This window comes from Anas acuta, chromosome 13 (assembly GCF_963932015.1).
Source record: "Anas acuta chromosome 13, bAnaAcu1.1, whole genome shotgun sequence".
NCBI lineage: Eukaryota > Metazoa > Chordata > Aves > Anseriformes > Anatidae > Anas > Anas acuta.
In genome coordinates this window covers 12,635,962-12,663,539 of record NC_088991.1, presented here as the reverse complement: position 1 = coordinate 12,663,539, position 27,578 = coordinate 12,635,962, and the positions used below count along the sequence as shown (strand labels likewise).

Here is a 27,578-nt window from a genome sequence, read left to right as displayed (position 1 = left end):
GACAAGGGTCAAAGATGGTGGCTTTTTTTTTTTTTTTTTTTTTTTTAGGGAAATGACAAAAAATGAGCATTTTCTCCTGGGAGAAGTTAAAGTAAGTTAGATGGGTGAAAGGTGGATTTTTTTGAGAAAATTTCTGAGGTAATTTGTGAAAAAAAAATGGGCTTTTTTGTAGGAAAAAGCTGAAGTAAATTAGAGTCAAAGCTGGCTTTTTTTTTTTTTTTTTTTTTTTAAGGAAAAAAAAAACGAGGTAACATTGTGAGCAAAAATGACCATTTTTTCCAGATTAAAGGTTAAGTAGGTAACAAGGCTCAAACATGGCATTTTCAGAGAAAAAATTTCAAATAATTTCTGGCCAAAAAATATTTTTTTATAGGGAAAAACTAAGATAAATTAGAAGGGATTGGATAGAAACTTTTGAAGCAAAATCTAATAACGAAGGCAAGAATGAGCATTTTTTTTTTTTTTTTTTTTTTTTAGGGAAAAGCTGAAATAAATTAGAAGTCTCTAATGTAGCATTTTTGAGTAACTTAGGAGGAAAAAAAATATAAATATAAATATATATATAAATAAAATATAAAATAAATATAATAAAATGGGAGGAGAATAAACTTCAGGTAACATGGAGGAAAAAAAGTAAGCATACTGTGACAGGAAATTTGAACAAAAACATGGATGTTACATTATTTACATTATTATGTAACATTATGTTACATTACGAAGTAATTGTTTTCCCTCTAATTTAAAGGGGGAAAGACACAAACAAGAAAAAGTATTATTTACATACCAAGTAAAAAAATAAAGTACAAGAAGGAGTAAATGGATAAAATAAACAGAAAATGAGAAGTAACAGGTGCAGTTTGCTCATGGGGAAAGAGAGAGAAGCTAGAGCTCTATTGTTAAAAACGTCTTGTCCTTCCTTTGCAGCAGCAGCCGGTGGGGAAGAAAGAAGAGGGAGGCGTCGTGTGGACCTGCACTGCGAGGCAAGAGCGACAAAGAAGAGGAGCAGAGGAGCAAAGAGAAAGGCACTCTGGGCAAAAGGCCGTCCCGGTCGAGAGGTCTGCAGACACGTAAGAAGAGCATGGCCGGCACCTTTGGTGTCCTGGCCGGCTTTGCGCTGGGCGACCTCCCTGTAAGCAGGGCTCAGGTCTTTTGCTTTAGTCGGCCTTTTGCCACGCTGCTCCTTTGGCTGCCTGGAGAGAGTGTCAACCCTGTAAGGAGGGTGAGCGCCACTGTCTCCGCACCCGAGGGGGAACTGGAGCTCTCTGGACCCCAAGGCCACCCTGTAAGCAGGGGAGGGCCGTTTTGCCCACCCGACTCCTGCGGCCCTGGCGGCTTTCTGCCTGCGGCCAGCGTGACGCCCCGTAGGCGGGGTGTGTGTCACGGCATGCAGCCCCGATGGGGTGGGTCTGAGGCTCTCCTGGCCTGCTCGTGGGTAGGGGTTGCCCCCCGGCCCGCTCTGGATGGTGTCTGCACGGAGTTCCCTGTCTCTTGTGGAAAGCCAAGTTTGCCCCTGGCCCTGGCCCTCTCCCTCTTCTCCCTCTCCCTGTCCTTGTCGGGGTGTGTGAGTGAGCCCGTCCTCTAGGCCCCTGTTAAAAATAAAAAAAGCTGCAGCTTGCTTAGCTTTGGCTTCCCAGAAGGGAACGCAGGGCTGTGTGCAGATGCAGGGGGGTCCCCTTTCAGGCCCCGAGCCGAGGGTTGAGTCTGGACTCGCCCCTTATTTCCTAGGACAGGGCCAAGCCACTTCCTTGGTAGCAGACCAGCCTGTAGCCAGGGCCTGGGTCTGCGCCTGTCCTTCTGGCGCCCTGCCAGTGTGACGCCCCGTAGTCGGGGTGTGTGTCACGAGCCCTGGAGCCCTCTGTCCCCAGGAGCAGCCCGAGCTCCCCCTGTAAGCAGGGCGGAGGTGGCGGCAGTGCCGCAGCCGGCTGCTTTAGCCAGCCAGCAGGAACAACCCCAGCATCGCCCCATCGGAGGGGGCCGGCTGAGGAAGTGTTGTGCCGGAAGGCGGGCATAGTCCCATCGCCTTTGGCGTTGCTTTTGGTTGGGGTGACGTGCGCGCAGTTGGCGCGGAGGTGTCTCCCTGGGCTCCTGAAGACGTGGTGTTGTGCTGCAGCCAGGAGGGCCAGCCCGTCCGTCGGGCCTAGGCCGGAGCCTCGTGCTCCATGGGGCTTTCTTGGAAGGCGGTGAGGCGTGGGGGGACCGCCCTGTAGGCAGGGCTGTGCGTGTCCCCTGCCCTGGACAGGAGGCGCCTGTAGGGCCCCCGCTGTAATCAGGGGGGCGGGCACCTGTGGCCCCGGCCTTTCAGAGGCGCGGGGCCGAGTTGTGTGGAGGGGCCGGGCGTGCCCTCCCCGTACTCGGGGCTGGGGTCCCGGCCCCCGGCCTTTGGCCGTGCCGCTCCACCGCCTGGCTGCTGAGAAGTCGTTCCTGCTGGTGTGGGGGAAGGCCGAGCTCTGGGGCTCCCTGGGTGTCGACCTGCCTGTAATCAGGGGTGCGGGTCTGGGAGCCTTTGTGCTCCGCTGGCAGCCGGTGTGGGGTGACCGTCCCGTTAGCGGGTTCGCGGTCAGGGTGCCCCGGAATCGGAGAGAAGGAGCCTCCGTTTGCCTTTGGGACCAGGGCTGCTCCGTAACTCGGGGCCCAGCCAGTGCCCTGGCGTCCCGGGCACTTTGCGGTCCAGGCAGCGGCTCGAGCCCCCTGTAAGCAGGGGTGCAGCCTGTCTGGCCGCTGCTTTGCCTGCCCAGCTCCGTTTGCCCAGGGTGCCCGCCTCCGAGCCCAGCTCCAGCACCGGCTGGAGCTCTGCTGCGCGTCCCTCAGGTGAGAAAAGCTCATTTCCGCTGTTTTTGTCAGGGGCTGTCTGGGTGTCTGGTCTGGAGGGTGGCAGGGCTGAGCCAGGGGCCAGGCAGTGCTGTGGGGAGCTCTCTCCGGGGACGGGGCTCCCCATATCCGCCAGGCAGAGGAGTTGGTGCTCAGGAGTTGGTCTAAGCGTCTCGTCCTTCCTTTGCAGCAGCAGCCGGTGGGGAAGAAAGAAGAGGGAGGCGTCGTGTGGACCTGCACTGCGAGGCAAGAGCGACAAAGAAGAGGAGCAGAGGAGCAAAGAGAAAGGCACTCTGGGCAAAAGGCCGTCCCGGTCGAGAGGTCTGCAGACACGTAAGAAGAGCATGGCCGGCACCTTTGGTGTCCTGGCCGGCTTTGCGCTGGGCGACCTCCCTGTAAGCAGGGCTCAGGTCTTTTGCTTTAGTCGGCCTTTTGCCACGCTGCTCCTTTGGCTGCCTGGAGAGAGTGTCAACCCTGTAAGGAGGGTGAGCGCCACTGTCTCCGCACCCGAGGGGGAACTGGAGCTCTCTGGACCCCAAGGCCACCCTGTAAGCAGGGGAGGGCCGTTTTGCCCACCCGACTCCTGCGGCCCTGGCGGCTTTCTGCCTGCGGCCAGCGTGACGCCCCGTAGGCGGGGTGTGTGTCACGGCATGCAGCCCCGATGGGGTGGGTCTGAGGCTCTCCTGGCCTGCTCGTGGGTAGGGGTTGCCCCCCGGCCCGCTCTGGATGGTGTCTGCACGGAGTTCCCTGTCTCTTGTGGAAAGCCAAGTTTGCCCCTGGCCCTGGCCCTCTCCCTCTTCTCCCTCTCCCTGTCCTTGTCGGGGTGTGTGAGTGAGCCCGTCCTCTAGGCCCCTGTTAAAAATAAAAAAAGCTGCAGCTTGCTTAGCTTTGGCTTCCCAGAAGGGAACGCAGGGCTGTGTGCAGATGCAGGGGGGTCCCCTTTCAGGCCCCGAGCCGAGGGTTGAGTCTGGACTCGCCCCTTATTTCCTAGGACAGGGCCAAGCCACTTCCTTGGTAGCAGACCAGCCTGTAGCCAGGGCCTGGGTCTGCGCCTGTCCTTCTGGCGCCCTGCCAGTGTGACGCCCCGTAGTCGGGGTGTGTGTCACGAGCCCTGGAGCCCTCTGTCCCCAGGAGCAGCCCGAGCTCCCCCTGTAAGCAGGGCGGAGGTGGCGGCAGTGCCGCAGCCGGCTGCTTTAGCCAGCCAGCAGGAACAACCCCAGCATCGCCCCATCGGAGGGGGCCGGCTGAGGAAGTGTTGTGCCGGAAGGCGGGCATAGTCCCATCGCCTTTGGCGTTGCTTTTGGTTGGGGTGACGTGCGCGCAGTTGGCGCGGAGGTGTCTCCCTGGGCTCCTGAAGACGTGGTGTTGTGCTGCAGCCAGGAGGGCCAGCCCGTCCGTCGGGCCTAGGCCGGAGCCTCGTGCTCCATGGGGCTTTCTTGGAAGGCGGTGAGGCGTGGGGGGACCGCCCTGTAGGCAGGGCTGTGCGTGTCCCCTGCCCTGGACAGGAGGCGCCTGTAGGGCCCCCGCTGTAATCAGGGGGGCAGGCACCTGTGGCCCCGGCCTTTCAGAGGCGCGGGGCCGAGTTGTGTGGAGGGGCCGGGCGTGCCCTCCCCGTACTCGGGGCTGGGGTCCCGGCCCCGGCCTTTGGCCGTGCCGCTCCACCGCCTGGCTGCTGAGAAGTCGTTCCTGCTGGTGTGGGGGAAGGCCGAGCTCTGGGGCTCCCTGGGTGTCGACCTGCCTGTAATCAGGGGTGCGGGTCTGGGAGCCTTTGTGCTCCGCTGGCAGCCGGTGTGGGGTGACCGTCCCGTTAGCGGGTTCGCGGTCAGGGTGCCCCGGAATCGGAGAGAAGGAGCCTCCGTTTGCCTTTGGGACCAGGGCTGCCCCGTAACTCGGGGCCCAGCCAGTGCCCTGGCGTCCCGGGCACTTTGCGGTCCAGGCAGCGGCTCGAGCCCCCTGTAAGCAGGGGTGCAGCCTGTCTGGCCGCTGCTTTGCCTGCCCAGCTCCGTTTGCCCAGGGTGCCCGCCTCCGAGCCCAGCTCCAGCACCGGCTGGAGCTCTGCTGCGCGTCCCTCAGGTGAGAAAAGCTCATTTCCGCTGTTTTTGTCAGGGGCTGTCTGGGTGTCTGGTCTGGAGGGTGGCAGGGCTGAGCCAGGGGCCAGGCAGTGCTGTGGGGAGCTCTCTCCGGGGACGGGGCTCCCCATATCCGCCAGGCAGAGGAGTTGGTGCTCAGGAGTTGGTCTAAGCGTCTCGTCCTTCCTTTGCAGCAGCAGCCGGTGGGGAAGAAAGAAGAGGGAGGCGTCGTGTGGACCTGCACTGCGAGGCAAGAGCGACGAAGAAGAGGAGAAGAGGGATGCGTCGTGTGGACCTGCACTGCGAGGCAAGAGTGACGAAGAAGAGGAGCAGAGGAGCAAAGAGAAAGGCACTCTGGGCAAAAGGCCGTCCCGGTCGAGAGGTCTGCAGACACGTAAGAAGAGCATGGCCGGCACCTTTGGTGTCCTGGCCGGCTTTGCGCTGGGCGACCTCCCTGTAAGCAGGGCTCAGGTCTTTTGCTTTAGTCGGCCTTTTGCCACGCTGCTCCTTTGGCTGCCTGGAGAGAGTGTCAACCCTGTAAGGAGGGTGAGCGCCACTGTCTCCGCACCCGAGGGGGAACTGGAGCTCTCTGGACCCCAAGGCCACCCTGTAAGCAGGGGAGGGCCGTTTTGCCCACCCGACTCCTGCGGCCCTGGCGGCTTTCTGCCTGCGGCCAGCGTGACGCCCCGTAGGCGGGGTGTGTGTCACGGCATGCAGCCCCGATGGGGTGGGTCTGAGGCTCTCCTGGCCTGCTCGTGGGTAGGGGTTGCCCCCCGGCCCGCTCTGGATGGTGTCTGCACGGAGTTCCCTGTCTCTTGTGGAAAGCCAAGTTTGCCCCTGGCCCTGGCCCTCTCCCTCTTCTCCCTCTCCCTGTCCTTGTCGGGGTGTGTGAGTGAGCCCGTCCTCTAGGCCCCTGTTAAAAATAAAAAAAGCTGCAGCTTGCTTAGCTTTGGCTTCCCAGAAGGGAACGCAGGGCTGTGTGCAGATGCAGGGGGGTCCCCTTTCAGGCCCCGAGCCGAGGGTTGAGTCTGGACTCGCCCCTTATTTCCTAGGACAGGGCCAAGCCACTTCCTTGGTAGCAGACCAGCCTGTAGCCAGGGCCTGGGTCTGCGCCTGTCCTTCTGGCGCCCTGCCAGTGTGACGCCCCGTAGTCGGGGTGTGTGTCACGAGCCCTGGAGCCCTCTGTCCCCAGGAGCAGCCCGAGCTCCCCCTGTAAGCAGGGCGGAGGTGGCGGCAGTGCCGCAGCCGGCTGCTTTAGCCAGCCAGCAGGAACAACCCCAGCATCGCCCCATCGGAGGGGGCCGGCTGAGGAAGTGTTGTGCCGGAAGGCGGGCATAGTCCCATCGCCTTTGGCGTTGCTTTTGGTTGGGGTGACGTGCGCGCAGTTGGCGCGGAGGTGTCTCCCTGGGCTCCTGAAGACGTGGTGTTGTGCTGCAGCCAGGAGGGCCAGCCCGTCCGTCGGGCCTAGGCCGGAGCCTCGTGCTCCATGGGGCTTTCTTGGAAGGCGGTGAGGCGTGGGGGGACCGCCCTGTAGGCAGGGCTGTGCGTGTCCCCTGCCCTGGACAGGAGGCGCCTGTAGGGCCCCCGCTGTAATCAGGGGGGCGGGCACCTGTGGCCCCGGCCTTTCAGAGGCGCGGGGCCGAGTTGTGTGGAGGGGCCGGGCGTGCCCTCCCCGTACTCGGGGCTGGGGTCCCGGCCCCCGGCCTTTGGCCGTGCCGCTCCACCGCCTGGCTGCTGAGAAGTCGTTCCTGCTGGTGTGGGGGAAGGCCGAGCTCTGGGGCTCCCTGGGTGTCGACCTGCCTGTAATCAGGGGTGCGGGTCTGGGAGCCTTTGTGCTCCGCTGGCAGCCGGTGTGGGGTGACCGTCCCGTTAGCGGGTTCGCGGTCAGGGTGCCCCGGAATCGGAGAGAAGGAGCCTCCGTTTGCCTTTGGGACCAGGGCTGCCCCGTAACTCGGGGCCCAGCCAGTGCCCTGGCGTCCCGGGCACTTTGCGGTCCAGGCAGCGGCTCGAGCCCCCTGTAAGCAGGGGTGCAGCCTGTCTGGCCGCTGCTTTGCCTGCCCAGCTCCGTTTGCCCAGGGTGCCCGCCTCCGAGCCCAGCTCCAGCACCGGCTGGAGCTCTGCTGCGCGTCCCTCAGGTGAGAAAAGCTCATTTCCGCTGTTTTTGTCAGGGGCTGTCTGGGTGTCTGGTCTGGAGGGTGGCAGGGCTGAGCCAGGGGCCAGGCAGTGCTGTGGGGAGCTCTCTCCGGGGACGGGGCTCCCCATATCCGCCAGGCAGAGGAGTTGGTGCTCAGGAGTTGGTCTAAGCGTCTCGTCCTTCCTTTGCAGCAGCAGCCGGTGGGGAAGAAAGAAGAGGGAGGCGTCGTGTGGACCTGCACTGCGAGGCAAGAGCGACGAAGAAGAGGAGAAGAGGGATGCGTTGTGTGGACCTGCACTGCGAGGCAAGAGTGACGAAGAAGAGGAGCAGAGGAGCAAAGAGAAAGGCACTCTGGGCAAAAGGCCGTCCCGGTCGAGAGGTCTGCAGACACGTAAGAAGAGCATGGCCGGCACCTTTGGTGTCCTGGCCGGCTTTGCGCTGGGCGACCTCCCTGTAAGCAGGGCTCAGGTCTTTTGCTTTAGTCGGCCTTTTGCCACGCTGCTCCTTTGGCTGCCTGGAGAGAGTGTCAACCCTGTAAGGAGGGTGAGCGCCACTGTCTCCGCACCCGAGGGGGAACTGGAGCTCTCTGGACCCCAAGGCCACCCTGTAAGCAGGGGAGGGCCGTTTTGCCCACCCGACTCCTGCGGCCCTGGCGGCTTTCTGCCTGCGGCCAGCGTGACGCCCCGTAGGCGGGGTGTGTGTCACGGCATGCAGCCCCGATGGGGTGGGTCTGAGGCTCTCCTGGCCTGCTCGTGGGTAGGGGTTGCCCCCCGGCCCGCTCTGGATGGTGTCTGCACGGAGTTCCCTGTCTCTTGTGGAAAGCCAAGTTTGCCCCTGGCCCTGGCCCTCTCCCTCTTCTCCCTCTCCCTGTCCTTGTCGGGGTGTGTGAGTGAGCCCGTCCTCTAGGCCCCTGTTAAAAATAAAAAAAGCTGCAGCTTGCTTAGCTTTGGCTTCCCAGAAGGGAACGCAGGGCTGTGTGCAGATGCAGGGGGGTCCCCTTTCAGGCCCCGAGCCGAGGGTTGAGTCTGGACTCGCCCCTTATTTCCTAGGACAGGGCCAAGCCACTTCCTTGGTAGCAGACCAGCCTGTAGCCAGGGCCTGGGTCTGCGCCTGTCCTTCTGGCGCCCTGCCAGTGTGACGCCCCGTAGTCGGGGTGTGTGTCACGAGCCCTGGAGCCCTCTGTCCCCAGGAGCAGCCCGAGCTCCCCCTGTAAGCAGGGCGGAGGTGGCGGCAGTGCCGCAGCCGGCTGCTTTAGCCAGCCAGCAGGAACAACCCCAGCATCGCCCCATCGGAGGGGGCCGGCTGAGGAAGTGTTGTGCCGGAAGGCGGGCATAGTCCCATCGCCTTTGGCGTTGCTTTTGGTTGGGGTGACGTGCGCGCAGTTGGCGCGGAGGTGTCTCCCTGGGCTCCTGAAGACGTGGTGTTGTGCTGCAGCCAGGAGGGCCAGCCCGTCCGTCGGGCCTAGGCCGGAGCCTCGTGCTCCATGGGGCTTTCTTGGAAGGCGGTGAGGCGTGGGGGGACCGCCCTGTAGGCAGGGCTGTGCGTGTCCCCTGCCCTGGACAGGAGGCGCCTGTAGGGCCCCCGCTGTAATCAGGGGGGCGGGCACCTGTGGCCCCGGCCTTTCAGAGGCGCGGGGCCGAGTTGTGTGGAGGGGCCGGGCGTGCCCTCCCCGTACTCGGGGCTGGGGTCCCGGCCCCCGGCCTTTGGCCGTGCCGCTCCACCGCCTGGCTGCTGAGAAGTCGTTCCTGCTGGTGTGGGGGAAGGCCGAGCTCTGGGGCTCCCTGGGTGTCGACCTGCCTGTAATCAGGGGTGCGGGTCTGGGAGCCTTTGTGCTCCGCTGGCAGCCGGTGTGGGGTGACCGTCCCGTTAGCGGGTTCGCGGTCAGGGTGCCCCGGAATCGGAGAGAAGGAGCCTCCGTTTGCCTTTGGGACCAGGGCTGCCCCGTAACTCGGGGCCCAGCCAGTGCCCTGGCGTCCCGGGCACTTTGCGGTCCAGGCAGCGGCTCGAGCCCCCTGTAAGCAGGGGTGCAGCCTGTCTGGCCGCTGCTTTGCCTGCCCAGCTCCGTTTGCCCAGGGTGCCCGCCTCCGAGCCCAGCTCCAGCACCGGCTGGAGCTCTGCTGCGCGTCCCTCAGGTGAGAAAAGCTCATTTCCGCTGTTTTTGTCAGGGGCTGTCTGGGTGTCTGGTCTGGAGGGTGGCAGGGCTGAGCCAGGGGCCAGGCAGTGCTGTGGGGAGCTCTCTCCGGGGACGGGGCTCCCCATATCCGCCAGGCAGAGGAGTTGGTGCTCAGGAGTTGGTCTAAGCGTCTCGTCCTTCCTTTGCAGCAGCAGCCGGTGGGGAAGAAAGAAGAGGGAGGCGTCGTGTGGACCTGCACTGCGAGGCAAGAGCGACGAAGAAGAGGAGAAGAGGGATGCGTCGTGTGGACCTGCACTGCGAGGCAAGAGCGACGAAGAAGAGGAGCAGAGGAGCAAAGAGAAAGGCACTCTGGGCAAAAGGCCGTCCCGGTCGAGAGGTCTGCAGACACGTAAGAAGAGCATGGCCGGCACCTTTGGTGTCCTGGCCGGCTTTGCGCTGGGCGACCTCCCTGTAAGCAGGGCTCAGGTCTTTTGCTTTAGTCGGCCTTTTGCCACGCTGCTCCTTTGGCTGCCTGGAGAGAGTGTCAACCCTGTAAGGAGGGTGAGCGCCACTGTCTCCGCACCCGAGGGGGAACTGGAGCTCTCTGGACCCCAAGGCCACCCTGTAAGCAGGGGAGGGCCGTTTTGCCCACCCGACTCCTGCGGCCCTGGCGGCTTTCTGCCTGCGGCCAGCGTGACGCCCCGTAGGCGGGGTGTGTGTCACGAGCCCTGGAGCCCTCTGTCCCCAGGAGCAGCCCGAGCTCCCCCTGTAAGCAGGGCGGAGGTGGCGGCAGTGCCGCAGCCGGCTGCTTTAGCCAGCCAGCAGGAACAACCCCAGCATCGCCCCATCGGAGGGGGCCGGCTGAGGAAGTGTTGTGCCGGAAGGCGGGCATAGTCCCATCGCCTTTGGCGTTGCTTTTGGTTGGGGTGACGTGCGCGCAGTTGGCGCGGAGGTGTCTCCCTGGGCTCCTGAAGACGTGGTGTTGTGCTGCAGCCAGGAGGGCCAGCCCGTCCGTCGGGCCTAGGCCGGAGCCTCGTGCTCCATGGGGCTTTCTTGGAAGGCGGTGAGGCGTGGGGGGACCGCCCTGTAGGCAGGGCTGTGCGTGTCCCCTGCCCTGGACAGGAGGCGCCTGTAGGGCCCCCGCTGTAATCAGGGGGGCGGGCACCTGTGGCCCCGGCCTTTCAGAGGCGCGGGGCCGAGTTGTGTGGAGGGGCCGGGCGTGCCCTCCCCGTACTCGGGGCTGGGGTCCCGGCCCCCGGCCTTTGGCCGTGCCGCTCCACCGCCTGGCTGCTGAGAAGTCGTTCCTGCTGGTGTGGGGGAAGGCCGAGCTCTGGGGCTCCCTGGGTGTCGACCTGCCTGTAATCAGGGGTGCGGGTCTGGGAGCCTTTGTGCTCCGCTGGCAGCCGGTGTGGGGTGACCGTCCCGTTAGCGGGTTCGCGGTCAGGGTGCCCCGGAATCGGAGAGAAGGAGCCTCCGTTTGCCTTTGGGACCAGGGCTGCCCCGTAACTCGGGGCCCAGCCAGTGCCCTGGCGTCCCGGGCACTTTGCGGTCCAGGCAGCGGCTCGAGCCCCCTGTAAGCAGGGGTGCAGCCTGTCTGGCCGCTGCTTTGCCTGCCCAGCTCCGTTTGCCCAGGGTGCCCGCCTCCGAGCCCAGCTCCAGCACCGGCTGGAGCTCTGCTGCGCGTCCCTCAGGTGAGAAAAGCTCATTTCCGCTGTTTTTGTCAGGGCTGTCTGGGTGTCTGGTCTGGAGGGTGGCAGGGCTGAGCCAGGGGCCAGGCAGTGCTGTGGGGAGCTCTCTCCGGGGACGGGGCTCCCCATATCCGCCAGGCAGAGGAGTTGGTGCTCAGGAGTTGGTCTAAGCGTCTCGTCCTTCCTTTGCAGCAGCAGCCGGTGGGGAAGAAAGAAGAGGGAGGCGTCGTGTGGACCTGCACTGCGAGGCAAGAGCGACGAAGAAGAGGAGAAGAGGGATGCGTCGTGTGGACCTGCACTGCGAGGCAAGAGCGACGAAGAAGAGGAGCAGAGGAGCAAAGAGAAAGGCACTCTGGGCAAAAGGCCGTCCCGGTCGAGAGGTCTGCAGACACGTAAGAAGAGCATGGCCGGCACCTTTGGTGTCCTGGCCGGCTTTGCGCTGGGCGACCTCCCTGTAAGCAGGGCTCAGGTCTTTTGCTTTAGTCGGCCTTTTGCCACGCTGCTCCTTTGGCTGCCTGGAGAGAGTGTCAACCCTGTAAGGAGGGTGAGCGCCACTGTCTCCGCACCCGAGGGGGAACTGGAGCTCTCTGGACCCCAAGGCCACCCTGTAAGCAGGGGAGGGCCGTTTTGCCCACCCGACTCCTGCGGCCCTGGCGGCTTTCTGCCTGCGGCCAGCGTGACGCCCCGTAGGCGGGGTGTGTGTCACGGCATGCAGCCCCGATGGGGTGGGTCTGAGGCTCTCCTGGCCTGCTCGTGGGTAGGGGTTGCCCCCCGGCCCGCTCTGGATGGTGTCTGCACGGAGTTCCCTGTCTCTTGTGGAAAGCCAAGTTTGCCCCTGGCCCTGGCCCTCTCCCTCTTCTCCCTCTCCCTGTCCTTGTCGGGGTGTGTGAGTGAGCCCGTCCTCTAGGCCCCTGTTAAAAATAAAAAAAGCTGCAGCTTGCTTAGCTTTGGCTTCCCAGAAGGGAACGCAGGGCTGTGTGCAGATGCAGGGGGGTCCCCTTTCAGGCCCCGAGCCGAGGGTTGAGTCTGGACTCGCCCCTTATTTCCTAGGACAGGGCCAAGCCACTTCCTTGGTAGCAGACCAGCCTGTAGCCAGGGCCTGGGTCTGCGCCTGTCCTTCTGGCGCCCTGCCAGTGTGACGCCCCGTAGTCGGGGTGTGTGTCACGAGCCCTGGAGCCCTCTGTCCCCAGGAGCAGCCCGAGCTCCCCCTGTAAGCAGGGCGGAGGTGGCGGCAGTGCCGCAGCCGGCTGCTTTAGCCAGCCAGCAGGAACAACCCCAGCATCGCCCCATCGGAGGGGGCCGGCTGAGGAAGTGTTGTGCCGGAAGGCGGGCATAGTCCCATCGCCTTTGGCGTTGCTTTTGGTTGGGGTGACGTGCGCGCAGTTGGCGCGGAGGTGTCTCCCTGGGCTCCTGAAGACGTGGTGTTGTGCTGCAGCCAGGAGGGCCAGCCCGTCCGTCGGGCCTAGGCCGGAGCCTCGTGCTCCATGGGGCTTTCTTGGAAGGCGGTGAGGCGTGGGGGGACCGCCCTGTAGGCAGGGCTGTGCGTGTCCCCTGCCCTGGACAGGAGGCGCCTGTAGGGCCCCCGCTGTAATCAGGGGGGCGGGCACCTGTGGCCCCGGCCTTTCAGAGGCGCGGGGCCGAGTTGTGTGGAGGGGCCGGGCGTGCCCTCCCCGTACTCGGGGCTGGGGTCCCGGCCCCCGGCCTTTGGCCGTGCCGCTCCACCGCCTGGCTGCTGAGAAGTCGTTCCTGCTGGTGTGGGGGAAGGCCGAGCTCTGGGGCTCCCTGGGTGTCGACCTGCCTGTAATCAGGGGTGCGGGTCTGGGAGCCTTTGTGCTCCGCTGGCAGCCGGTGTGGGGTGACCGTCCCGTTAGCGGGTTCGCGGTCAGGGTGCCCCGGAATCGGAGAGAAGGAGCCTCCGTTTGCCTTTGGGACCAGGGCTGCCCCGTAACTCGGGGCCCAGCCAGTGCCCTGGCGTCCCGGGCACTTTGCGGTCCAGGCAACGGCTCGAGCCCCCTGTAAGCAGGGGTGCAGCCTGTCTGGCCGCTGCTTTGCCTGCCCAGCTCCGTTTGCCCAGGGTGCCCGCCTCCGAGCCCAGCTCCAGCACCGGCTGGAGCTCTGCTGCGCGTCCCTCAGGTGAGAAAAGCTCATTTCCGCTGTTTTTGTCAGGGGCTGTCTGGGTGTCTGGTCTGGAGGGTGGCAGGGCTGAGCCAGGGGCCAGGCAGTGCTGTGGGGAGCTCTCTCCGGGGACGGGGCTCCCCATATCCGCCAGGCAGAGGAGTTGGTGCTCAGGAGTTGGTCTAAGCGTCTCGTCCTTCCTTTGCAGCAGCAGCCGGTGGGGAAGAAAGAAGAGGGAGGCGTCGTGTGGACCTGCACTGCGAGGCAAGAGCGACGAAGAAGAGGAGAAGAGGGATGCGTCGTGTGGACCTGCACTGCGAGGCAAGAGTGACGAAGAAGAGGAGCAGAGGAGCAAAGAGAAAGGCACTCTGGGCAAAAGGCCGTCCCGGTCGAGAGGTCTGCAGACACGTAAGAAGAGCATGGCCGGCACCTTTGGTGTCCTGGCCGGCTTTGCGCTGGGCGACCTCCCTGTAAGCAGGGCTCAGGTCTTTTGCTTTAGTCGGCCTTTTGCCACGCTGCTCCTTTGGCTGCCTGGAGAGAGTGTCAACCCTGTAAGGAGGGTGAGCGCCACTGTCTCCGCACCCGAGGGGGAACTGGAGCTCTCTGGACCCCAAGGCCACCCTGTAAGCAGGGGAGGGCCGTTTTGCCCACCCGACTCCTGCGGCCCTGGCGGCTTTCTGCCTGCGGCCAGCGTGACGCCCCGTAGGCGGGGTGTGTGTCACGAGCCCTGGAGCCCTCTGTCCCCAGGAGCAGCCCGAGCTCCCCCTGTAAGCAGGGCGGAGGTGGCGGCAGTGCCGCAGCCGGCTGCTTTAGCCAGCCAGCAGGAACAACCCCAGCATCGCCCCATCGGAGGGGGCCGGCTGAGGAAGTGTTGTGCCGGAAGGCGGGCATAGTCCCATCGCCTTTGGCGTTGCTTTTGGTTGGGGTGACGTGCGCGCAGTTGGCGCGGAGGTGTCTCCCTGGGCTCCTGAAGACGTGGTGTTGTGCTGCAGCCAGGAGGGCCAGCCCGTCCGTCGGGCCTAGGCCGGAGCCTCGTGCTCCATGGGGCTTTCTTGGAAGGCGGTGAGGCGTGGGGGGACCGCCCTGTAGGCAGGGCTGTGCGTGTCCCCTGCCCTGGACAGGAGGCGCCTGTAGGGCCCCCGCTGTAATCAGGGGGGCGGGCACCTGTGGCCCCGGCCTTTCAGAGGCGCGGGGCCGAGTTGTGTGGAGGGGCCGGGCGTGCCCTCCCCGTACTCGGGGCTGGGGTCCCGGCCCCCGGCCTTTAGCCGTGCCGCTCCACCGCCTGGCTGCTGAGAAGTCGTTCCTGCTGGTGTGGGGGAAGGCCGAGCTCTGGGGCTCCCTGGGTGTCGACCTGCCTGTAATCAGGGGTGCGGGTCTGGGAGCCTTTGTGCTCCGCTGGCAGCCGGTGTGGGGTGACCGTCCCGTTAGCGGGTTCGCGGTCAGGGTGCCCCGGAATCGGAGAGAAGGAGCCTCCGTTTGCCTTTGGGACCAGGGCTGCCCCGTAACTCGGGGCCCAGCCAGTGCCCTGGCGTCCCGGGCACTTTGCGGTCCAGGCAGCGGCTCGAGCCCCCTGTAAGCAGGGGTGCAGCCTGTCTGGCCGCTGCTTTGCCTGCCCAGCTCCGTTTGCCCAGGGTGCCCGCCTCCGAGCCCAGCTCCAGCACCGGCTGGAGCTCTGCTGCGCGTCCCTCAGGTGAGAAAAGCTCATTTCCGCTGTTTTTGTCAGGGGCTGTCTGGGTGTCTGGTCTGGAGGGTGGCAGGGCTGAGCCAGGGGCCAGGCAGTGCTGTGGGGAGCTCTCTCCGGGGACGGGGCTCCCCATATCCGCCAGGCAGAGGAGTTGGTGCTCAGGAGTTGGTCTAAGCGTCTCGTCCTTCCTTTGCAGCAGCAGCCGGTGGGGAAGAAAGAAGAGGGAGGCGTCGTGTGGACCTGCACTGCGAGGCAAGAGCGACGAAGAAGAGGAGAAGAGGGATGCGTCGTGTGGACCTGCACTGCGAGGCAAGAGCGACGAAGAAGAGGAGCAGAGGAGCAAAGAGAAAGGCACTCTGGGCAAAAGGCCGTCCCGGTCGAGAGGTCTGCAGACACGTAAGAAGAGCATGGCCGGCACCTTTGGTGTCCTGGCCGGCTTTGCGCTGGGCGACCTCCCTGTAAGCAGGGCTCAGGTCTTTTGCTTTAGTCGGCCTTTTGCCACGCTGCTCCTTTGGCTGCCTGGAGAGAGTGTCAACCCTGTAAGGAGGGTGAGCGCCACTGTCTCCGCACCCGAGGGGGAACTGGAGCTCTCTGGACCCCAAGGCCACCCTGTAAGCAGGGGAGGGCCGTTTTGCCCACCCGACTCCTGCGGCCCTGGCGGCTTTCTGCCTGCGGCCAGCGTGACGCCCCGTAGGCGGGGTGTGTGTCACGGCATGCAGCCCCGATGGGGTGGGTCTGAGGCTCTCCTGGCCTGCTCGTGGGTAGGGGTTGCCCCCCGGCCCGCTCTGGATGGTGTCTGCACGGAGTTCCCTGTCTCTTGTGGAAAGCCAAGTTTGCCCCTGGCCCTGGCCCTCTCCCTCTTCTCCCTCTCCCTGTCCTTGTCGGGGTGTGTGAGTGAGCCCGTCCTCTAGGCCCCTGTTAAAAATAAAAAAAGCTGCAGCTTGCTTAGCTTTGGCTTCCCAGAAGGGAACGCAGGGCTGTGTGCAGATGCAGGGGGGTCCCCTTTCAGGCCCCGAGCCGAGGGTTGAGTCTGGACTCGCCCCTTATTTCCTAGGACAGGGCCAAGCCACTTCCTTGGTAGCAGACCAGCCTGTAGCCAGGGCCTGGGTCTGCGCCTGTCCTTCTGGCGCCCTGCCAGTGTGACGCCCCGTAGTCGGGGTGTGTGTCACGAGCCCTGGAGCCCTCTGTCCCCAGGAGCAGCCCGAGCTCCCCCTGTAAGCAGGGCGGAGGTGGCGGCAGTGCCGCAGCCGGCTGCTTTAGCCAGCCAGCAGGAACAACCCCAGCATCGCCCCATCGGAGGGGGCCGGCTGAGGAAGTGTTGTGCCGGAAGGCGGGCATAGTCCCATCGCCTTTGGCGTTGCTTTTGGTTGGGGTGACGTGCGCGCAGTTGGCGCGGAGGTGTCTCCCTGGGCTCCTGAAGACGTGGTGTTGTGCTGCAGCCAGGAGGGCCAGCCCGTCCGTCGGGCCTAGGCCGGAGCCTCGTGCTCCATGGGGCTTTCTTGGAAGGCGGTGAGGCGTGGGGGGACCGCCCTGTAGGCAGGGCTGTGCGTGTCCCCTGCCCTGGACAGGAGGCGCCTGTAGGGCCCCCGCTGTAATCAGGGGGGCGGGCACCTGTGGCCCCGGCCTTTCAGAGGCGCGGGGCCGAGTTGTGTGGAGGGGCCGGGCGTGCCCTCCCCGTACTCGGGGCTGGGGTCCCGGCCCCCGGCCTTTGGCCGTGCCGCTCCACCGCCTGGCTGCTGAGAAGTCGTTCCTGCTGGTGTGGGGGAAGGCCGAGCTCTGGGGCTCCCTGGGTGTCGACCTGCCTGTAATCAGGGGTGCGGGTCTGGGAGCCTTTGTGCTCCGCTGGCAGCCGGTGTGGGGTGACCGTCCCGTTAGCGGGTTCGCGGTCAGGGTGCCCCGGAATCGGAGAGAAGGAGCCTCCGTTTGCCTTTGGGACCAGGGCTGCCCCGTAACTCGGGGCCCAGCCAGTGCCCTGGCGTCCCGGGCACTTTGCGGTCCAGGCAGCGGCTCGAGCCCCCTGTAAGCAGGGGTGCAGCCTGTCTGGCCGCTGCTTTGCCTGCCCAGCTCCGTTTGCCCAGGGTGCCCGCCTCCGAGCCCAGCTCCAGCACCGGCTGGAGCTCTGCTGCGCGTCCCTCAGGTGAGAAAAGCTCATTTCCGCTGTTTTTGTCAGGGGCTGTCTGGGTGTCTGGTCTGGAGGGTGGCAGGGCTGAGCCAGGGGCCAGGCAGTGCTGTGGGGAGCTCTCTCCGGGGACGGGGCTCCCCATATCCGCCAGGCAGAGGAGTTGGTGCTCAGGAGTTGGTCTAAGCGTCTCGTCCTTCCTTTGCAGCAGCAGCCGGTGGGGAAGAAAGAAGAGGGAGGCGTCGTGTGGACCTGCACTGCGAGGCAAGAGCGACGAAGAAGAGGAGAAGAGGGATGCGTCGTGTGGACCTGCACTGCGAGGCAAGAGCGACGAAGAAGAGGAGCAGAGGAGCAAAGAGAAAGGCACTCTGGGCAAAAGGCCGTCCCGGTCGAGAGGTCTGCAGACACGTAAGAAGAGCATGGCCGGCACCTTTGGTGTCCTGGCCGGCTTTGCGCTGGGCGACCTCCCTGTAAGCAGGGCTCAGGTCTTTTGCTTTAGTCGGCCTTTTGCCACGCTGCTCCTTTGGCTGCCTGGAGAGAGTGTCAACCCTGTAAGGAGGGTGAGCGCCACTGTCTCCGCACCCGAGGGGGAACTGGAGCTCTCTGGACCCCAAGGCCACCCTGTAAGCAGGGGAGGGCCGTTTTGCCCACCCGACTCCTGCGGCCCTGGCGGCTTTCTGCCTGCGGCCAGCGTGACGCCCCGTAGGCGGGGTGTGTGTCACGGCATGCAGCCCCGATGGGGTGGGTCTGAGGCTCTCCTGGCCTGCTCGTGGGTAGGGGTTGCCCCCCGGCCCGCTCTGGATGGTGTCTGCACGGAGTTCCCTGTCTCTTGTGGAAAGCCAAGTTTGCCCCTGGCCCTGGCCCTCTCCCTCTTCTCCCTCTCCCTGTCCTTGTCGGGGTGTGTGAGTGAGCCCGTCCTCTAGGCCCCTGTTAAAAATAAAAAAAGCTGCAGCTTGCTTAGCTTTGGCTTCCCAGAAGGGAACGCAGGGCTGTGTGCAGATGCAGGGGGGTCCCCTTTCAGGCCCCGAGCCGAGGGTTGAGTCTGGACTCGCCCCTTATTTCCTAGGACAGGGCCAAGCCACTTCCTTGGTAGCAGACCAGCCTGTAGCCAGGGCCTGGGTCTGCGCCTGTCCTTCTGGCGCCCTGCCAGTGTGACGCCCCGTAGTCGGGGTGTGTGTCACGAGCCCTGGAGCCCTCTGTCCCCAGGAGCAGCCCGAGCTCCCCCTGTAAGCAGGGCGGAGGTGGCGGCAGTGCCGCAGCCGGCTGCTTTAGCCAGCCAGCAGGAACAACCCCAGCATCGCCCCATCGGAGGGGGCCGGCTGAGGAAGTGTTGTGCTGGAAGGCGGGCATAGTCCCATCGCCTTTGGCGTTGCTTTTGGTTGGGGTGACGTGCGCGCAGTTGGCGCGGAGGTGTCTCCCTGGGCTCCTGAAGACGTGGTGTTGTGCTGCAGCCAGGAGGGCCAGCCCGTCCGTCGGGCCTAGGCCGGAGCCTCGTGCTCCATGGGGCTTTCTTGGAAGGCGGTGAGGCGTGGGGGGACCGCCCTGTAGGCAGGGCTGTGCGTGTCCCCTGCCCTGGACAGGAGGCGCCTGTAGGGCCCCCGCTGTAATCAGGGGGGCGGGCACCTGTGGCCCCGGCCTTTCAGAGGCGCGGGGCCGAGTTGTGTGGAGGGGCCGGGCGTGCCCTCCCCGTACTCGGGGCTGGGGTCCCGGCCCCCGGCCTTTGGCCGTGCCGCTCCACCGCCTGGCTGCTGAGAAGTCGTTCCTGCTGGTGTGGGGGAAGGCCGAGCTCTGGGGCTCCCTGGGTGTCGACCTGCCTGTAATCAGGGGTGCGGGTCTGGGAGCCTTTGTGCTCCGCTGGCAGCCGGTGTGGGGTGACCGTCCCGTTAGCGGGTTCGCGGTCAGGGTGCCCCGGAATCGGAGAGAAGGAGCCTCCGTTTGCCTTTGGGACCAGGGCTGCCCCGTAACTCGGGGCCCAGCCAGTGCCCTGGTGTCCCGGGCACTTTGCGGTCCAGGCAACGGCTCGAGCCCCCTGTAAGCAGGGGTGCAGCCTGTCTGGCCGCTGCTTTGCCTGCCCAGCTCCGTTTGCCCAGGGTGCCCGCCTCCGAGCCCAGCTCCAGCACCGGCTGGAGCTCTGCTGCGCGTCCCTCAGGTGAGAAAAGCTCATTTCCGCTGTTTTTGTCAGGGGCTGTCTGGGTGTCTGGTCTGGAGGGTGGCAGGGCTGAGCCAGGGGCCAGGCAGTGCTGTGGGGAGCTCTCTCCGGGGACGGGGCTCCCCATATCCGCCAGGCAGAGGAGTTGGTGCTCAGGAGTTGGTCTAAGCGTCTCGTCCTTCCTTTGCAGCAGCAGCCGGTGGGGAAGAAAGAAGAGGGAGGCGTCGTGTGGACCTGCACTGCGAGGCAAGAGCGACGAAGAAGAGAAGAGGGATGCGTCGTGTGGACCTGCACTGCGAGGCAAGAGCGACGAAGAAGAGGAGCAGAGGAGCAAAGAGAAAGGCACTCTGGGCAAAAGGCCGTCCCGGTCGAGAGGTCTGCAGACACGTAAGAAGAGCATGGCCGGCACCTTTGGTGTCCTGGCCGGCTTTGCGCTGGGCGACCTCCCTGTAAGCAGGGCTCAGGTCTTTTGCTTTAGTCGGCCTTTTGCCACGCTGCTCCTTTGGCTGCCTGGAGAGAGTGTCAACCCTGTAAGGAGGGTGAGCGCCACTGTCTCCGCACCCGAGGGGGAACTGGAGCTCTCTGGACCCCAAGGCCACCCTGTAAGCAGGGGAGGGCCGTTTTGCCCACCCGACTCCTGCGGCCCTGGCGGCTTTCTGCCTGCGGCCAGCGTGACGCCCCGTAGGCGGGGTGTGTGTCACGAGCCCTGGAGCCCTCTGTCCCCAGGAGCAGCCCGAGCTCCCCCTGTAAGCAGGGCGGAGGAGGCGGCAGTGCCGCAGCCGGCTGCTTTAGCCAGCCAGCAGGAACAACCCCAGCATCGCCCCATCGGAGGGGGCCGGCTGAGGAAGTGTTGTGCCGGAAGGCGGGCATAGTCCCATCGCCTTTGGCGTTGCTTTTGGTTGGGGTGACGTGCGCGCAGTTGGCGCGGAGGTGTCTCCCTGGGCTCCTGAAGACGTGGTGTTGTGCTGCAGCCAGGAGGGCCAGCCCGTCCGTCGGGCCTAGGCCGGAGCCTCGTGCTCCATGGGGCTTTCTTGGAAGGCGGTGAGGCGTGGGGGGACCGCCCTGTAGGCAGGGCTGTGCGTGTCCCCTGCCCTGGACAGGAGGCGCCTGTAGGGCCCCCGCTGTAATCAGGGGGGCGGGCACCTGTGGCCCCGGCCTTTCAGAGGCGCGGGGCCGAGTTGTGTGGAGGGGCCGGGCGTGCCCTCCCCGTACTCGGGGCTGGGGTCCCGGCCCCCGGCCTTTGGCCGTGCCGCTCCACCGCCTGGCTGCTGAGAAGTCGTTCCTGCTGGTGTGGGGGAAGGCCGAGCTCTGGGGCTCCCTGGGTGTCGACCTGCCTGTAATCAGGGGTGCGGGTCTGGGAGCCTTTGTGCTCCGCTGGCAGCCGGTGTGGGGTGACCGTCCCGTTAGCGGGTTCGCGGTCAGGGTGCCCCGGAATCGGAGAGAAGGAGCCTCCGTTTGCCTTTGGGACCAGGGCTGCCCCGTAACTCGGGGCCCAGCCAGTGCCCTGGCGTCCCGGGCACTTTGCGGTCCAGGCAGCGGCTCGAGCCCCCTGTAAGCAGGGGTGCAGCCTGTCTGGCCGCTGCTTTGCCTGCCCAGCTCCGTTTGCCCAGGGTGCCCGCCTCCGAGCCCAGCTCCAGCACCGGCTGGAGCTCTGCTGCGCGTCCCTCAGGTGAGAAAAGCTCATTTCCGCTGTTTTTGTCAGGGGCTGTCTGGGTGTCTGGTCTGGAGGGTGGCAGGGCTGAGCCAGGGGCCAGGCGGTGCTGTGGGGAGCTCTCTCCGGGGACGGGGCTCCCCATATCCGCCAGGCAGAGGAGTTGGTGCTCAGGAGTTGGTCTAAGCGTCTCGTCCTTCCTTTGCAGCAGCAGCCGGTGGGGAAGAAAGAAGAGGGAGGCGTCGTGTGGACCTGCACTGCGAGGCAAGAGCGACGAAGAAGAGGAGAAGAGGGAGGCGTCGTGTGGACCTGCACTGCGAGGCAAGAGTGACGAAGAAGAGGAGCAGAGGAGCAAAGAGAAAGGCACTCTGGGCAAAAGGCCGTCCCGGTCGAGAGGTCTGCAGACACGTAAGAAGAGCATGGCCAGCACCTTTGGTGTCCTGGCCGGCTTTGCGCTGGGCGACCTCCCTGTAAGCAGGGCTCAGGTCTTTTGCTTTAGTCGGCCTTTTGCCACGCTGCTCCTTTGGCTGCCTGGAGAGAGTGTCAACCCTGTAAGGAGGGTGAGCGCCACTGTCTCCGCACCCGAGGGGGAACTGGAGCTCTCTGGACCCCAAGGCCACCCTGTAAGCAGGGGAGGGCCGTTTTGCCCACCCGACTCCTGCGGCCCTGGCGGCTTTCTGCCTGCGGCCAGCGTGACGCCCCGTAGTCGGGGTGTGTGTCACGAGCCCTGGAGCCCTCTGTCCCCAGGAGCAGCCCGAGCTCCCCCTGTAAGCAGGGCGGAGGTGGCGGCAGTGCCGCAGCCGGCTGCTTTAGCCAGCCAGCAGGAACAACCCCAGCATCGCCCCATCGGAGGGGGCCGGCTGAGGAAGTGTTGTGCCGGAAGGCGGGCATAGTCCCATCGCCTTTGGCGTTGCTTTTGGTTGGGGTGACGTGCGCGCAGTTGGCGCGGAGGTGTCTCCCTGGGCTCCTGAAGACGTGGTGTTGTGCTGCAGCCAGGAGGGCCAGCCCGTCCGTCGGGCCTAGGCCGGAGCCTCGTGCTCCATGGGGCTTTCTTGGAAGGCGGTGAGGCGTGGGGGGACCGCCCTGTAGGCAGGGCTGTGCGTGTCCCCTGCCCTGGACAGGAGGCGCCTGTAGGGCCCCCGCTGTAATCAGGGGGGCGGGCACCTGTGGCCCCGGCCTTTCAGAGGCGCGGGGCCGAGTTGTGTGGAGGGGCCGGGCGTGCCCTCCCCGTACTCGGGGCTGGGGTCCCGGCCCCCGGCCTTTGGCCGTGCCGCTCCACCGCCTGGCTGCTGAGAAGTCGTTCCTGCTGGTGTGGGGGAAGGCCGAGCTCTGGGGCTCCCTGGGTGTCGACCTGCCTGTAATCAGGGGTGCGGGTCTGGGAGCCTTTGTGCTCCGCTGGCAGCCGGTGTGGGGTGACCGTCCCGTTAGCGGGTTCGCGGTCAGGGTGCCCCGGAATCGGAGAGAAGGAGCCTCCGTTTGCCTTTGGGACCAGGGCTGCTCCGTAACTCGGGGCCCAGCCAGTGCCCTGGCGTCCCGGGCACTTTGCGGTCCAGGCAGCGGCTCGAGCCCCCTGTAAGCAGGGGTGCAGCCTGTCTGGCCGCTGCTTTGCCTGCCCAGCTCCGTTTGCCCAGGGTGCCCGCCTCCGAGCCCAGCTCCAGCACCGGCTGGAGCTCTGCTGCGCGTCCCTCAGGTGAGAAAAGCTCATTTCCGCTGTTTTTGTCAGGGGCTGTCTGGGTGTCTGGTCTGGAGGGTGGCAGGGCTGAGCCAGGGGCCAGGCAGTGCTGTGGGGAGCTCTCTCCGGGGACGGGGCTCCCCATATCCGCCAGGCAGAGGAGTTGGTGCTCAGGAGTTGGTCTAAGCGTCTCGTCCTTCCTTTGCAGCAGCAGCCGGTGGGGAAGAAAGAAGAGGGAGGCGTCGTGTGGACCTGCACTGCGAGGCAAGAGCGACGAAGAAGAGGAGAAGAGGGATGCGTCGTGTGGACCTGCACTGCGAGGCAAGAGTGACGAAGAAGAGGAGCAGAGGAGCAAAGAGAAAGGCACTCTGGGCAAAAGGCCGTCCCGGTCGAGAGGTCTGCAGACACGTAAGAAGAGCATGGCCGGCACCTTTGGTGTCCTGGCCGGCTTTGCGCTGGGCGACCTCCCTGTAAGCAGGGCTCAGGTCTTTTGCTTTAGTCGGCCTTTTGCCACGCTGCTCCTTTGGCTGCCTGGAGAGAGTGTCAACCCTGTAAGGAGGGTGAGCGCCACTGTCTCCGCACCCGAGGGGGAACTGGAGCTCTCTGGACCCCAAGGCCACCCTGTAAGCAGGGGAGGGCCGTTTTGCCCACCCGACTCCTGCGGCCCTGGCGGCTTTCTGCCTGCGGCCAGCGTGATGCCCCGTAGGCGGGGTGTGTGTCACGGCATGCAGCCCCGATGGGGTGGGTCTGAGGCTCTCCTGGCCTGCTCGTGGGTAGGGGTTGCCCCCCGGCCCGCTCTGGATGGTGTCTGCACGGAGTTCCCTGTCTCTTGTGGAAAGCCAAGTTTGCCCCTGGCCCTGGCCCTCTCCCTCTTCTCCCTCTCCCTGTCCTTGTCGGGGTGTGTGAGTGAGCCCGTCCTCTAGGCCCCTGTTAAAAATAAAAAAAGCTGCAGCTTGCTTAGCTTTGGCTTCCCAGAAGGGAACGCAGGGCTGTGTGCAGATGCAGGGGGGTCCCCTTTCAGGCCCCGAGCCGAGGGTTGAGTCTGGACTCGCCCCTTATTTCCTAGGACAGGGCCAAGCCACTTCCTTGGTAGCAGACCAGCCTGTAGCCAGGGCCTGGGTCTGCGCCTGTCCTTCTGGCGCCCTGCCAGTGTGACGCCCCGTAGTCGGGGTGTGTGTCACGAGCCCTGGAGCCCTCTGTCCCCAGGAGCAGCCCGAGCTCCCCCTGTAAGCAGGGCGGAGGTGGCGGCAGTGCCGCAGCCGGCTGCTTTAGCCAGCCAGCAGGAACAACCCCAGCATCGCCCCATCGGAGGGGGCCGGCTGAGGAAGTGTTGTGCCGGAAGGCGGGCATAGTCCCATCGCCTTTGGCGTTGCTTTTGGTTGGGGTGACGTGCGCGCAGTTGGCGCGGAGGTGTCTCCCTGGGCTCCTGAAGACGTGGTGTTGTGCTGCAGCCAGGAGGGCCAGCCCGTCCGTCGGGCCTAGGCCGGAGCCTCGTGCTCCATGGGGCTTTCTTGGAAGGCGGTGAGGCGTGGGGGGACCGCCCTGTAGGCAGGGCTGTGCGTGTCCCCTGCCCTGGACAGGAGGCGCCTGTAGGGCCCCCGCTGTAATCAGGGGGGCGGGCACCTGTGGCCCCGGCCTTTCAGAGGCGCGGGGCCGAGTTGTGTGGAGGGGCCGGGCGTGCCCTCCCCGTACTCGGGGCTGGGGTCCCGGCCCCCGGCCTTTGGCCGTGCCGCTCCACCGCCTGGCTGCTGAGAAGTCGTTCCTGCTGGTGTGGGGGAAGGCCGAGCTCTGGGGCTCCCTGGGTGTCGACCTGCCTGTAATCAGGGGTGCGGGTCTGGGAGCCTTTGTGCTCCGCTGGCAGCCGGTGTGGGGTGACCGTCCCGTTAGCGGGTTCGCGGTCAGGGTGCCCCGGAATCGGAGAGAAGGAGCCTCCGTTTGCCTTTGGGACCAGGGCTGCTCCGTAACTCGGGGCCCAGCCAGTGCCCTGGCGTCCCGGGCACTTTGCGGTCCAGGCAGCGGCTCGAGCCCCCTGTAAGCAGGGGTGCAGCCTGTCTGGCCGCTGCTTTGCCTGCCCAGCTCCGTTTGCCCAGGGTGCCCGCCTCCGAGCCCAGCTCCAGCACCGGCTGGAGCTCTGCTGCGCGTCCCTCAGGTGAGAAAAGCTCATTTCCGCTGTTTTTGTCAGGGGCTGTCTGGGTGTCTGGTCTGGAGGGTGGCAGGGCTGAGCCAGGGGCCAGGCAGTGCTGTGGGGAGCTCTCTCCGGGGACGGGGCTCCCCATATCCGCCAGGCAGAGGAGTTGGTGCTCAGGAGTTGGTCTAAGCGTCTCGTCCTTCCTTTGCAGCAGCAGCCGGTGGGGAAGAAAGAAGAGGGAGGCGTCGTGTGGACCTGCACTGCGAGGCAAGAGCGACGAAGAAGAGGAGAAGAGGGATGCGTCGTGTGGACCTGCACTGCGAGGCAAGAGTGACGAAGAAGAGGAGCAGAGGAGCAAAGAGAAAGGCACTCTGGGCAAAAGGCCGTCCCGGTCGAGAGGTCTGCAGACACGTAAGAAGAGCATGGCCGGCACCTTTGGTGTCCTGGCCGGCTTTGCGCTGGGCGACCTCCCTGTAAGCAGGGCTCAGGTCTTTTGCTTTAGTCGGCCTTTTGCCACGCTGCTCCTTTGGCTGCCTGGAGAGAGTGTCAACCCTGTAAGGAGGGTGAGCGCCACTGTCTCCGCACCCGAGGGGGAACTGGAGCTCTCTGGACCCCAAGGCCACCCTGTAAGCAGGGGAGGGCCGTTTTGCCCACCCGACTCCTGCGGCCCTGGCGGCTTTCTGCCTGCGGCCAGCGTGACGCCCCGTAGGCGGGGTGTGTGTCACGGCATGCAGCCCCGATGGGGTGGGTCTGAGGCTCTCCTGGCCTGCTCGTGGGTAGGGGTTGCCCCCCGGCCCGCTCTGGATGGTGTCTGCACGGAGTTCCCTGTCTCTTGTGGAAAGCCAAGTTTGCCCCTGGCCCTGGCCCTCTCCCTCTTCTCCCTCTCCCTGTCCTTGTCGGGGTGTGTGAGTGAGCCCGTCCTCTAGGCCCCTGTTAAAAATAAAAAAAGCTGCAGCTTGCTTAGCTTTGGCTTCCCAGAAGGGAACGCAGGGCTGTGTGCAGATGCAGGGGGGTCCCCTTTCAGGCCCCGAGCCGAGGGTTGAGTCTGGACTCGCCCCTTATTTCCTAGGACAGGGCCAAGCCACTTCCTTGGTAGCAGACCAGCCTGTAGCCAGGGCCTGGGTCTGCGCCTGTCCTTCTGGCGCCCTGCCAGTGTGACGCCCCGTAGTCGGGGTGTGTGTCACGAGCCCTGGAGCCCTCTGTCCCCAGGAGCAGCCCGAGCTCCCCCTGTAAGCAGGGCGGAGGTGGCGGCAGTGCCGCAGCCGGCTGCTTTAGCCAGCCAGCAGGAACAACCCCAGCATCGCCCCATCGGAGGGGGCCGGCTGAGGAAGTGTTGTGCCGGAAGGCGGGCATAGTCCCATCGCCTTTGGCGTTGCTTTTGGTTGGGGTGACGTGCGCGCAGTTGGCGCGGAGGTGTCTCCCTGGGCTCCTGAAGACGTGGTGTTGTGCTGCAGCCAGGAGGGCCAGCCCGTCCGTCGGGCCTAGGCCGGAGCCTCGTGCTCCATGGGGCTTTCTTGGAAGGCGGTGAGGCGTGGGGGGACCGCCCTGTAGGCAGGGCTGTGCGTGTCCCCTGCCCTGGACAGGAGGCGCCTGTAGGGCCCCCGCTGTAATCAGGGGGGCGGGCACCTGTGGCCCCGGCCTTTCAGAGGCACGGGGCCAAGTTGTGTGGAGGGGCCGGGCGTGCCCTCCCCGTACTCGGGGCTGGGGTCCCGGCCCCCGGCCTTTGGCCGTGCCGCTCCACCGCCTGGCTGCTGAGAAGTCGTTCCTGCTGGTGTGGGGGAAGGCCGAGCTCTGGGGCTCCCTGGGTGTCGACCTGCCTGTAATCAGGGGTGCGGGTCTGGGAGCCTTTGTGCTCCGCTGGCAGCCGGTGTGGGGTGACCGTCCCGTTAGCGGGTTCGCGGTCAGGGTGCCCCGGAATCGGAGAGAAGGAGCCTCCGTTTGCCTTTGGGACCAGGGCTGCCCCGTAACTCGGGGCCCAGCCAGTGCCCTGGCGTCCCGGGCACTTTGCGGTCCAGGCAGCGGCTCGAGCCCCCTGTAAGCAGGGGTGCAGCCTGTCTGGCCGCTGCTTTGCCTGCCCAGCTCCGTTTGCCCAGGGTGCCCGCCTCCGAGCCCAGCTCCAGCACCGGCTGGAGCTCTGCTGCGCGTCCCTCAGGTGAGAAAAGCTCATTTCCGCTGTTTTTGTCAGGGGCTGTCTGGGTGTCTGGTCTGGAGGGTGGCAGGGCTGAGCCAGGGGCCAGGCAGTGCTGTGGGGAGCTCTCTCCAGGGACGGGGCTCCCCATATCCGCCAGGCAGAGGAGTTGGTGCTCAGGAGTTGGTCTAAGCGTCTCGTCCTTCCTTTGCAGCAGCAGCCGGTGGGGAAGAAAGAAGAGGGAGGCGTCGTGTGGACCTGCACTGCGAGGCAAGAGCGACGAAGAAGAAGAGAAGAGGGAGAGGCATGATATGGAAATATAAGGAAGAGGTGATGAAGAAGTGTTTGTCTGAAATGGATATCATTTGTCAATCATTTGTAATTAATGCAATATGGTAAAATAAAGTACATTTAAGAAATCCAATATTGGGTTTTTGTTGTTTAAAACTGTAAAATTTGAAGTACTGTCAAAACAGTTTTAAGTTTTTGATTGGGAATTTTTGACACTTAATGATCATCTTGCATCCATGGAAACATCCCTCTTTCCCTCCGCCAAAAAAAAAAAAAGCACTTAGAACAGTTTAGATAGTAATTACCAACTTTGCTGCTGTAACATCACATTTTATAGACTCATAACCATCTTCTACTGTAAAATCTGCATCATGAAAAACACTACTGTCGTATTTTTTTCAGTGTTTCTTTCACCCACAGCTGTGTTACTTAATACCAAAAATATGATTAGTAGATAGTTTATGACATCACTGTCATGTCTTTGTCCACTTTGCTTCAGTAGTGTGGTCGTCATACTGTGTAAGTGAAAGCTTTACAGCTGCAGTTAGGGGATATTGTTCCGTTGGTGTGAAGATGTGATGCTCAAAGGCAATGGCATTTCAGTGTGTTGTTTCTCATTGGGTAGTAGGGGAAGGTAGTACTAATGTGGCTATCACATGGTATGAATGTTGGTGTTCTCCAGAGTTCCTTTCTAATTTTGCTGCACTGTTATCATTGTGGTGTAATGGAAGTTGTCGGCTGACAGCGCAGAAGCATAGCAGTGATATATTTTATCTTCAGTTGGAACTGCAGGCAACTCCACACAAGCGTAAGTGGACATAGTGAGCTT

The 27,578-nt window shown here is 64.1% G+C and overlaps 3 long non-coding RNA genes across 7 annotated transcripts; all 3 read left to right on the top strand.

Annotated features, from left to right (window-relative positions):
- Positions 1–973: 973 nt before the first annotated feature.
- LOC137863796 (uncharacterized) lies at positions 974–12,804 on the top strand. 2 transcript variants are annotated; one of them, XR_011101152.1, is made up of 6 exons: positions 974–2,808; positions 3,002–4,881; positions 5,072–7,012; positions 7,203–9,143; positions 9,334–10,815; positions 11,005–12,804. It is a non-coding gene; the product is annotated as an uncharacterized lncRNA (long non-coding RNA). The 2 variants fall into 2 exon arrangements; XR_011101151.1 differs by having other exon boundaries at positions 2,999–4,881.
- Positions 12,805–12,812: 8 nt separating this feature from the next.
- Positions 12,813–19,153, top strand: LOC137863795 (uncharacterized). 3 transcript variants are annotated; one of them, XR_011101150.1, is made up of 5 exons: positions 12,813–12,945; positions 13,139–14,617; positions 14,808–16,748; positions 16,939–18,879; positions 19,070–19,153. It is a non-coding gene; the product is annotated as an uncharacterized lncRNA (long non-coding RNA). The 3 variants fall into 3 exon arrangements; XR_011101148.1 differs by having other exon boundaries at positions 13,136–14,617; XR_011101149.1 differs by having other exon boundaries at positions 13,136–14,617; positions 19,073–19,087.
- Positions 19,154–19,170: 17 nt separating this feature from the next.
- Positions 19,171–26,882, top strand: LOC137863794 (uncharacterized). Of its 2 annotated transcripts, none has more exons than XR_011101147.1 (5): positions 19,171–20,548; positions 20,739–22,220; positions 22,411–24,351; positions 24,542–26,482; positions 26,676–26,882. It is a non-coding gene; the product is annotated as an uncharacterized lncRNA (long non-coding RNA). The 2 variants fall into 2 exon arrangements; XR_011101146.1 differs by having other exon boundaries at positions 26,673–26,882.
- Positions 26,883–27,578: the final 696 nt, after the last annotated feature.